The following is a 12,029-nucleotide window of genomic DNA, read 5'->3' on the forward strand; positions in this document are numbered from 1 at the left end:
ATCAAGGCAATGAAGAAGAGTACCATCTAGACCTCGACGGTACAAAGTATCAGCGGTAAGGGTATACCGGGTGGCTTGTCAGATAAAATTACATTTTTGGTTACAGGATTGGTCAATGGGTAGGATGTTGTTCTTTAGATAATCATATATGGGTCCATATAAAGGGGAATTTGAACTGGTTAAGGCATAGATAACATGGGATTCAGAGTGGTCATAGGCTAGGGAGAATAGCTGCTCTACCAGAAACTCATAATGACTCTGTTGTTCTGGAATTTGTAGTAATGAATCGATAGTAGCCATGGCATTGGCTTCTTTGTTGTTCAACCTTGGTATTTTCTGGAAGGTGATGTGTATAAAATACTATTTGAAGTCATCCACCATTCGCTTGTAGGGTAGGATCCTGTCATCCTTTGTCTGGTAGTCATTATTGATTTGATTGATGACTAGTTGTGAATCTCCATAGATCATTAACTTTGTGATTTTCCATTCTACGACCACTTTGATGCCTATAACTAATGCCTCATATTCAGCCACATTATTTGTGCATGGGAACATAAGCCGATATGATCTTGGTATAGTATGCCCTTCAGGAGTGATGAATAGAATGCCAACACTTGAACCATGTTGTGTGTAGGATCCGTCAAAGTATAGGGTCCATTGTGTGGTAGAAATAGCAAGAACGTCTCTGTCTTGAAATTCAATCTCCATAGTTTGTTTTCCTAGTAGTGGTGCTTTAGCTAGTTGATCTGCAATTGCTTGTCCTTTGATAGCTCTTCTTTCTGTGTAGTGGATGTCAAATTAACTGAGAATCATGACCCATTTAGCCAATCGGCCTATAAGAGCTGCCTTGCTGAGTAGATATTTGAGAGGATCAATTTTTGCCACTAGCTTAATTATGTGTGCTAGCATATAATGTCAGAACTTTTGAGATGTGAAGACTATTGTTAGACAAGCCTTCTCAATGAATGTATAGTTGAGTTCATAGCCATTTAATGCTCTGCTGATGTAGTATATGGCTTGTTCCTTTCCTTGTTGATCTTCTTGTGCCAATAGTTCCCCTAGTGATATATCTGTTGTTGAAATGTATAGAATGAGTGGCTTTCCTACTACTGGTGGTACTAGAACTGGGGGGTTCATCAGATACTGTTTGATTTAATAAAAAGATTCTACACACTTGGCTTCCCATCTAAAAGGTACATTCTTATGTAGCAAATGATTGAATGGTAAACTTTTATCAGCTAGTTGAGCGATGAATCGCCGGATTCATTGGAGTCATCCTTGTAGAGATTTGAGCTGACTGATATTCTTTGGTGGTGGAATCTCCATAATGGCTTGTATCTTTGCTGGATCTACTTCAATACCTTTAGCTGAGACTATGTAGCCTAGTAACTTGCCTGATGTAACCCCGAAGACACACTTCTTAGGGTTGAGCTTGACTTGGAATTTCTCCAATCGATCAAAGATCTTTGTTAGGATGTCGAGGTGCTCTGCTCTAGTGAAGGATTTAGCTATTAAATCATCCACATAGTCTTCCATGAAGGTATGCATCATGTCATGAAAGATTGTTGTCATTTCTCATTGATAGGTAGCTCCTGCATTCTTTAAGCCAAAAGGCATAACATTCCAACAGTACGTTCCCCAAGGATAGGTAAACACCATTTTATCTTGATCCTCTGGGGTTATTTTTATTTGATTATAGCCTGAAAAACCATCCATTAGTGAGAGCATTGCATGACCTGCTATGAGGTCTACAATTATGTCGATACTGGGCAGAGGAAAGTCATCCTTTGGATAGGCTTTGTTGACATCTCTGAAATCAATGCAGATTCTGATATTGCTTTTTGGTTTGGATACTGGTACTATGTTAGAAATCCATTCTATATAGTCGATGGGTCAAATGAATCCGACATCTAATAGTTTCTTTAGTTCAACCTTGACCATGAGTGCCACCTGTGGGTTCATTTTTCGTAGTTTTTGCTTGACTGGCTTAACTCCTAGAGAGATGGACAAGTGATGCATGATCAAGTGTGGATCAATTCTGGGCATATCTACATATGACTAAGCAAAGTTAATTTTCTTTTCTTTAAAAAAGATGAGAAATGTTGATCTTTTTGTTGGTATTTTGGTATGGTTTTGTCATTGATGTCAACACCTATTGAATACACCTACTTTGGGGATCCAACAACATTCACTGGCAAGCAGTAATCTATGCAATAGTTACTGGTATATGGTTAATCGACAGGATATAGTGTTCACCGGTACTTGGAATGACATGGAAGACACTTGGTAATGTTGAAGACATCACGTGGACACTTTATTCTGAAGTAATAATCATTGGTATATTCATATTTGCATATTTGCTTTTACCGACAAATAGGTCCAAGTTATCTAGGGTTACACTGGTAGGTTTATCTTTTCCAGATCAGCATGACATGCTATGGAGATGATTTATTATTGTTATAAATGCATTAAGCTAACATGTTTAATCGGTTATTGTATCGGATATTATATTATTTGTAAAAAATTTTTATTGTAATATCTTGTAGAGCCGACCTACTAAAATTGGTCTTAGGGTATGGTATAAATGTAAGATCTTATTTGTAAGATCAAGTGTGGAGTGCAAAAAAATTCAAGTGAAGGTATATGTGAGATCAAGAAGAGGCATACACGAAGACATCATTTGAAGGTGAAGTTAGGTTTTTGTAGAAGCATATCAACATTACACTAGTACTGAATCCAACATATGAAGATGTGATTTTGTGTAGTACATTCTTATTGGATTTAACCATCCAACTGTAGTCAGTGTGACTCCCATCTGTGATTGAGTAGTGAGCTCTAGGCTATTGGCCTTTCTGCATGTGTAGACCCCTTTTTGTACACTTACTATCTGTAGTAGTATCATCTGATTGTGGGTAAGGTTTCCCACTATGGTTTTTCCCTTTAGAAGGTTTCCATGTACAAATATTGGTGTCATGTGTTGTGGATAACTTTGTGTTTTTGTTTCATGCATTAATTCCTACCGGTATAGCAATTTACTGTTAACACTGTCTACCAGTATACTTAACTGATTCATCGGTATTAAGCATTAAGTTGGTTAATAAGTTTTTGGTTTGAATTTATTAGACAACTGATTCACCCCCCCCCCTCTCAGTTGTCTTCGGGACCTAACAATTGGTATCAGAGCCTAGTCCTCTTTTTGCAAAAGTTTAACAACTTGAGGAGATCCAATGTCTACTAATTATTTCAAGAAGGATAGTCCTAAACTTGATGGAACCAACTATGGGATATGGAAGATCAGAATGGAGACACATCTGAATTGCATCGGTAAAGAGAACTGGGAAGTTACTAAGAATGGTTATACTGTTGTTGTAACTGGTCAGACTGCTCCAACTACCTTAGCCAAAGATGAAGAAAATGATTGCAAAGAAAGAGAAGAACTCTTGAGTGCATTATCAAATCAACAAATCATGGGATTATCAGATAGGTCTACTGCTAAAGCTATTTGGGATCATTTGGAAACACTGAATGAAGGAGATTCCATAGTCAAAATTGCAAAACTTGAAAGCTTCTGAGTCAGGTATGAACATCTGAAAATGGAAGAAGATGAAAGGATTTTTGCTTTTATGGAAAGAGTAAATGAAATTGTTTTGGGTATCAAATGTTGTGGAGGAACCTTGAGTGTGGATGAGATTGTTTCAAAAATCTTAAGAGGTTTGCCACTGGCATATAAAATGAAGGTTACTGCTATAAATGAGTTGAGAACAATGCCTAATACATCAGTAACTAGGGATACATTGATTGGAAAACTTTCAGCTTTTGAAATTGAGGAATTTGGTCCTATTGCTACTATAAAGACTGATTTGGCCCTCAAAACATCAGCATCATCTGCTCCATCTTTTGACAAATCAGACTGGAGAGCCTTTTATGCAAAAGAACTTGAAGAAACCAGGAAAGAAAATGAAGAGCTTGAAGAACTTGAAGCACTATTTGCAAGGAAAATGCCAAAAGGTCCAATTGGAAGTAAGTATGAAGGTAAATCACCTTTTAAATGTTTTAACTGCAATAAGATTGGTCATATGGCTTCAAGATGCCCTGATAGACATGCTAGACTAAGAGAAGAAGCTAGAAGAACATACAAGCCTAATCCTAAATATCAGAGATACAGATTTAAGAAGAACAAAGACAAATCTTGTTACATTGCTGATGAAGGTGTGACTGATGATTCTGATGAGGATCCAACAGACAATTGATGGGTTTTTGTTACTATAACAGAAGATCAATTGACACCTACTGCTCAACTGGTAGAACAAGCCCTAGCAGCTAAAGTTGAATCAAAGGATGAATGGATTATTGACTCAGGATGCTCACATCATATGACTAGAGATAAAGGCAAATTCTTGAACTTTCAAGAATACAATGGAGGTTTAGTAAGATTTGGAGATGACAAAGCCTGTTCAATCAAAGGTAAGGGTTCAATATCTCTTGATGGTAAACATAACACTGACAATGTCTACTATGTTGAAGGATTAAAGCATAATCTTTTAAGTGTTGGTCAATTAGTTGAGAAAGGTTTTCAGTTACAATTTAAAAATGGAAAATGCAAAATCATGAATAGAACAGGTTTGGAAATTGCAACCGGTAATCAGACTAGAGGTAATATCTTTCATTTGAATAACAATGAAAAGGCATGCTTAATTGCACATATAGATGAAAATTGGTTATGGCATAAAAGACTATGTCATGTAAATTTTGATTGCATGGTAAAAATCAGTACTTCTAAGGCAGCTAGAGATCTACCTAAAATTGTGAAACCTCAGAATACAATTTGGAAAACAAGTTAGAGCTAGTTTCAAAAGTATTCCAGAAAAATCCAATAATGCTCTTGATTTAATTGACATCAATTTATGTGGTCCAGCTAGAACTAAAAACTTACAAAGTGATAGATATTTCATGCTAATTATTGATGATTATTCTAGAATGTGTTGGGTTACTTTTCTCAGAGAAAAATCAAAAGCACTTGGGAAGTTCAAACTATTCAAAGCAATGGTTGAAAATGAAACTAGTAAGAAAATCAAATGTTTAAGATCAAATGAAGGAGGAGAATTCACATCTAAAGATGTTAATACATTCTGTGAAGTGAATGGAATCAAAAGACAGTTATCAGAACGTCGGACACCATAGCAGAATGGAGTTGTTGAAAGGAAAAACAGAACTATCTTGGATGTAGCAAGAATTATGTTATCAGAAGCAAATCTACCACATGTGTACTGGAGAGAGGCAGTAAGAACTTCTGTCTATACATTCAACAAAGTTCACATCAAAGGTGAAACCGGTAAGACCCCTCATGAATTATGGTTTGGTAATATTCCTACTCTTAAGTATTTCAAAAATTTTGGAAGTAAATGTTATATTAGAAGAGATGAGTATATTGGCAAATTTGATCCTAGCAGTGATGAAGGAATATTTCTTGGTTATTCATCTAAGAGCAAGGAATATAGATGATTTAATAAAAGATTACAGAAAATTGTTGAGAGTACAAATGTAAAGATTGATGAACAATTTAGAGGAACTTCAAGGTATATAGACTCTGAACTAGAAATAGAAGTTATGAAAAATGAACCTACAATGAATCCACCGGTATAGAATGATGATCCAGTTACTCTAGTATCATCAGAGGATTCCATAGTAATTGATGAACAACAACAGACTAAGACACCCCGGTATGTAAGACTGAATCATTTTGAAGATCAGATAATTGGAAACAAATTTAAAGGAGTTATGACAAGAGGAAGATTGGCAAATGAAGAGGTATGTCTTATTTCTCAAATTGAACCATTATCTATCAATGAGGCATGTGAAGATAAATTTTGGATTAAAGCTATGGAAGAAGAATTAGGACAAATTGAGAAAAATAATACTTGGACATTAGTTCCCCGACCTAAAGATAAAAATGTAATTGGAACCAAATGGGTATTTAGACACAAACTTAATGAAGATGGTAAGGTTGTCAGAAATAAAGCAAGACTAGTATGTAAGGGATATTCTCAAAAAAAAGGAGTTGATTACAATAAAACCTTTGCACCGGTAGCCAAAATTGAGGTAGTTAGATTATTCTTGACTTTTGCAGCTCACAAGGATTACAAAGTTTATCAAATGGATATTAAATGTGCATTTCTGAATGGAGATCTTGAAGAGGAAGTTTATATTGAACAACCTGATGGATTTTCTTTGACAGATGACAATGATATGGTTTTCAGATTAAGAAAAGTTCCGTATGGATTAAAACAAGCCCCAAGAGCTTGGTATGCAAGATTGGATAAGTATCTTTTAAAGATTGGTTTTACTAAAGGAAATGCAGATAGCAATTTATATTACAAAGCAACTAATGATGACGTCTTGATTATTGAAGTATTTGTTGATGATATAATATTTGGAGGAGAAGATGGATTATGTAAAGAATTTTCTATTGAAATGCAGCAAGAATTTGAAATGTCTATGATTGGAGAAATAAAATTCGTTTTAGGATTAGAGATTTTATAGACTGATAAAGTTATATTTTTGAGTCAACCTAAGTACTTGAAAGAACTACTTAAGAAATTTGGGATGGAGAACTCTAAACCGGTAAGCACACCTATGACTACAAATGACAAATTATCTCAAAGGGATGAATCTAAACCTGTTAATCCAACTAGATACAAATCTATGATAGGAGGTTTACTGTATTTGACATAAACTAGACCTGATATTATGAATGCAGTATGTATAGTTTCTAGATTTCAGAGTAATCCTAGGGAAAATCATGAATCAGTAGTGAAAAGGATTTTCCGGTACTTACAAGGCACAACAAATCTTGGATTATGGTATCCTAAAGATGAAAATTTTGATCTATGTGTATATACAGATGCAAATTGGGCAGGAGATGTGGATGATAGAAAAAGCACCACTGGAGGAGCATTCTTTCTTTGAAAGAGATTAGTTTCTTGGTTAAGTAAGAAACAGAGTTGTACATCTTTATCAACAGCAAAATCAGAATATGTTGCAGCAGCAACAAACTGTACACAGGTACTTTGGCTTAAGCAAATGTTGAAAGACATAAAATTAAAATGCAAGGAACCTATTACTATATACTGTGATAACACTGCAGCAACTGATATATCTAAAAATCCGGTATTACACTCTAAAATAAAACATGTTTCTATCAAACTGAATTTTCTAAGGGAAAAATTTGAAGAAAAAGAGATAAAACTAGTTTATGTGAATACTAAAGAGCAACTTGTAGATATTTTCACAAAACTTTTGCCTAAGGAAACTTTTGACTATCTCAGAGATCAGCTCAGAGTCATACCACCACCGGTAGAGACTTAGACAGTTGATTATTGTCATCAACCTGTAGAATTAAATGGACAAATCTTTATTCCAGTATTCGATGAGGAAGCTACTTCAAAGGGGGAGTAGTCGGTATGTTGAATTGGTTGGTATTTTGTATGAACTTGACCTTTTGTGACTTTGGCATTTGATGTCAAAGGGGGAGAGATATCTATGGAAAAACACATTTAGTAAGAAAAAGAGATTTTTAGGGAATAAATTTTGAAAAATAGTATTGTTACTCCCAGGGGGAGAAATGGAGATATTATTTGGCATTTCTGTCTTGGCACTGTGATGGTTTTTCCATCTTGTGTTGCCATCAATGCCAAAGGGGGAGATTGTTGGTATTTTAGTATGGTTTTGTCATTGATGTCAACACCTATTGAATACACCTACTTTGGGGATCCAGCAACATTCACCGGCAAGCAGTAATCTATGCAACAGTTACTGGTATATGGTTAACCGGTAGGATATAATGTTCACCGGTACCTGGAATGACATGGAAGACACTTGGTAATGTCTAAGACATCATGTGGCCACTTTATTCTGAAGTAATAATCATTGGTATATTCATATTTGCATATTTGCTTTTACAGGCAAATAGGTCTAGGTTATCTAGGGTTATACCGGCGGGTTTATCTTTTTCAGATCAGCATGGCACGCTATGGAGATGATTTATTATTGTTATAAATGCATTAAGCTAACATGTTTAATCGGTTATTGCATCGGATATTATATTATTTGTAAAATGTTTTTATTGTAATATCTTGTAGAGCCGACCTACTAAAATTGGTCTTAGGGTATGGTATAAATGTAAGATCTTATTTGTAAGATCAAGTGTGGAGTGTGAAAAAGATTCAAGTGAAGGTATATGCAAGATCAAGCAGAGGAATACATGAAGACATCATTTGAAGGTGAAGTTAGGTTTTTGTAGAAGCATATCAGCATTACACCAGTACTGAATCCAACATATGAAGATGTGATTTTGTATAGTACATTCTTATTGGATTTAACCATCCAACTGTAGTCAGTGTGACTCCCATCTGTGATTGAGCAGTGAGCTCTAGGCTGTTGGCCTTTCTGTATGTGCAGACCCCTTTTTGTACACTTACTATCTACAGTAGTATCATCTGATTGTGGGTAAGGTTTCCCACCATGGTTTTTCCCCTTACAGGTTTTCCACATACAAATATTGGTGTCATGTGTTGTGGATAACTTTGTGTTTATGTTTCATACATTAATTCCTACCGGTATAGCAATTTACTATTAACACTGTCTACCGGTATACTTAACTGATTCACCGGTATTAAGCATTAAGTCAGTTAATAAGTTTTTGGTTTGAATTCATTAGACAACTGATTCACCCCCCCCCCCTCTCAGTTGTCTCCGGGACCTAACACTTTCCTCCTCTATCAAAGATTCTATCAGGTGTATGTTTTTGACTGCTTCTGTAGTACCAATGTTGATTGATTGATTGGGATCACTCATGAAAATGTTCAGGAAGAGTGTCAGGTCTCCCATCCTTAGGTGCCTTAAAAAGGTTTTCACCCTCAGATGCATCCTTTATTTTTACTTTTTTGTGATCGAGAGCTACCATTGACTGGTTTTCAGCATCAGATCTTTTGTTTGGTTCATTTTTGCAACTGAGAGACTTGGCACTCGGTTTGAAAACATCATTACTTTGTTCACTGGTAGAGCTCATTTTCTAGTTAACGGTACATAGGTAGTGGATAATAGATTCATCGTCTGGGAAAATTGATATATCATGTATTTCCAGTTTGTCCCAGTCAATGAGGTCAGGAAAGACAAGTGGTAAGGAATCATTTGGTGGAATCAAGTTCTGCTACTATAAGTTTAAAGACAGAGGTTTCATCGTGATTGGTTTTGGTTTTAAAGAAGTAAAGGATTTCATTGAGGTCTTCAATGGTATCATCCTTCATATAGACTTGTTCATAATGTTTCTGTTCACTTTCCTTGGCGTCATAGATATTCTACGGTCCAAATTCAGGTAGTCCATCTTCTGCATTATGCTCTTTTTCAAAAAGGGATATGGAGCTAGTTTTGTCAGTGGTATCTCCAGTAGCATTTAAGCAGCTACCCCATTCATATTCATTGGAATCAGTCTCTGAGTTATCATCCTAGATTTTATCAGTGCTATAAATAGGTATGTTGTATGGTGAAAATAGATCTCTGATGATGGATACCAGTTTGATAGTCTTTTCTAATTTTATGTCAGATCCTACTTCTACCTTTTGTATTTGTTCATATACTATGCCTCCTTAGGGAGGAATAACAGTATTAGGAGATGATTTTGTTTGTTTTTTATATGTTGGTGTTTGAATATGAGCTACTACTGTAGATATGGCCTTCTTATGAATGAGGAGCTTTTCCTGATGTTGCTTTTGTTCTTGACATTCACCTGCCTTGCAGATTGTTTCTGCTAACTCAAATAGTGCTTCCTGCCAGGATTCTTCTTTGTACTTCTTCTTTGCTTTCCATTGAGGTTTTGGAGTTATGTGTTGTGTCTTTCTTGATAGGAAAGTGAGTTTACATCCCAATCCTATTTTGTTTCTACTGAGCTGTGAAGGAAAGTCTATTGGTTTAGTGACTCCTTCTTTACATTTTCCAATAGGTCCTTTACCATCATATCCCATTTGTTGCATGATTAAGTAGCCCTTTCCATATAGGTGTGTTGGTAGAACTATGTCCAGAGAAGCTGCTCTATTATCTTCTTCCTCATTAAGAATGTCCTTTTCTTCTGATTCATGTGCTAGAGTGCCTAGTTGGATGAAGGTACCATCAAATTTGGTGATGGGATAAGTTACCTGATGTGTTGATGTTGTGGGTAATCCATGAGATCTGGGTGATGTTGGTAAGTTGGCCAAACACATGGGTTCCAAAGAGTATTCTCCCATACTTTTTTCTCTGATTTGCATTTTCTGCTTTAAATCTCTAGGTAATGATTCGGGCTTTGCCTTCTGTAGATCTGATGTTGAAGATTTCTATTTTTCCCTATTATGGGGAACCAAACTATCCTAGGCTACCCCCATTGCATTACAATGTTGAAATGGATTGTGATCGGCAGATATAGAGACCTCTTGTCTGTTATAGGGAAATTTGACACACTGGTGATACGTAGAAGGTACTGCTTGCATTTCATGTATCTAGGGTCGACCTAATAAAATATTGTATGTGAGGTCTATGTCTAAGACCTGACACATAGTATCCTTTTGCACTGGTCCAACTTGAATGGGTAACATCACGGTTCCTTTAGATGATCTTTCCTCATCATCATATGCCTTTATGGTAATCTTTTTACATGGATCAATAGACTCCTCTGAGAAGCCTAATGCACAGATAAGTTTTAAGGTACATATATTAAGTCTAGCTCCTCCATCTATCAATACTCTTTTTACTCGGTGTTTATAAATGATGACTTCAATATGGAGGGGAGTGTTATGCGGATGACTTAAGGAAGTATTATCATGCTCTGAGAAGGTGAGATTATGAGGCCCTGTCATATGAGCGACCATGGCTTGGAAATTGTCAGCATCCATATCTTGAGGTACATTGGTTTCCAATAGCACTTGTTCCAATATGTCTTTGTGTTTTGGCGATAGTTTCAATAATTCTAGTATAGATATTTGAGCAGGAGTTTTGCGTAGTTGGCTGACTAAATCATATTGGATTCTTGGTGTAGTGGTTGTTGTTGTTGTGTGGCCCTTCAAGACATATTTCTGAGCTCTGGTTGTTACATTGATAGATTCATGATTATGCTAGTCTTAGATTGTGATGACATTTACATGATGGTCTCCAACTGATATGTGATTGATGGTGTTATTGTAGATGTGGTTGATACGAGATCCATGTGTATCATTTGAGGTTGAAGCTACATCTTTGTTATAGTTTGGAAGATGATTTTTAAAGGCTCGGTGGTCACCATTTGTTTTGAGACCATCAACCATTAAATCACCTCGATCAATCATGTCCTGAACAATGTTTTTCAATCTCATGTAGTCATTCGTTCGATGACCTTTGTTGTGATGAAAATCACAAAAGTGTGAGTCGTTCCACCAAGGTGGTTTGACTTGTGGTTCATAGTTACTGATGGTGGGAAAAGAGATAATCTTGTTTGCTAAGAGTTCTTTGAATGTTGATTCCAATGATTGTCCCAGTGGTGTGAAGACACGTTTTTGGAAATTGTTGATGTCGTCTCATGAATTGTTATTAGGTCCTTGATTTGTGATTTTGTTTTGAGTATCGTTGGTGTTGTTTGTGTTGGGTTGACCGTGATTGGTATTCGGTGCGTATGTATTAGCGTCTGGGTTAGCACCTTTAGGAATTTTCGTAGCTTGAGGATTTCTGGATAATGCGAGCACTGGTTGTTTAGATTTTGGATCATGTGATTCATTGCTGCCTTTGTTTTTGTTTCGAGTCTAGAATCTAGACTTGTCCAAGTTGTTTTTTTTTTGGTTATTGTAGTTTGATGAATTTGTTCCATCTTTGAAGAATTTGAGTGTTCCCTTTTTGACACATGCCTCTTCTACTTGAATGTTGTTTTCAATCAATTTAGCGAAAGATGGTATGCATTGGAGTTTGAGCTTGTAACTCATCTCACCATTCAAGTTGTAGATGAAAATTTCCATTTTCTCATTTTTAGGAAT

This window comes from Cryptomeria japonica, chromosome 10 (genome assembly GCF_030272615.1).
Source record: "Cryptomeria japonica chromosome 10, Sugi_1.0, whole genome shotgun sequence".
In the NCBI taxonomy this organism is placed as follows: domain Eukaryota; kingdom Viridiplantae; phylum Streptophyta; class Pinopsida; order Cupressales; family Cupressaceae; genus Cryptomeria; species Cryptomeria japonica.